The following is a 583-nucleotide window of genomic DNA, read 5'->3' as shown; positions in this document are numbered from 1 at the left end:
ATTTTGATAACGATAAGGGCATTACTGATAACAGCGATAATGCTAATAAAATGACAATAATAACATTATTGATAATAGCATTAATAATAATAAAGTAATGATAGTAATTGTAATGCTAATGGTGGTCATGGTAATAATAACAATAATAATTGTAATACTAATAATAGTAATAGTACTTAAAACAATAATAATACTATCAAAGCGATGATAATGATGATAATAATAATGATAGTAGTAGTAGTAGTAATAATAATAAAAATAATAGTAATAATAGTAAGGATAATGATAACAACAACAACAATGATAATAATGATAATAATGATAATGATAATAATAATAATAATAATAATAATAATAATAATAGAAATGAAAACATCAATAATGATAATGATAGTGATAATAATAATAACAAAAATAACAGTAATAATAGTAGCCGAAATAATTATACTAATAATAAGAGAATACTAATGATGAAAATACTAATGTTAGTAATGGCAACAATATTAATAATGATAATGGTGATGATGATGATGATGATAATAATAATAATAATAATAATAATAATAATAATAATAATAATAAT

This window comes from Penaeus chinensis, chromosome 42 (genome assembly GCF_019202785.1).
Source record: "Penaeus chinensis breed Huanghai No. 1 chromosome 42, ASM1920278v2, whole genome shotgun sequence".
NCBI classification, from domain to species: Eukaryota; Metazoa; Arthropoda; class Malacostraca; order Decapoda; family Penaeidae; genus Penaeus; species Penaeus chinensis.
This window is presented reverse-complemented; position numbering follows the sequence as displayed.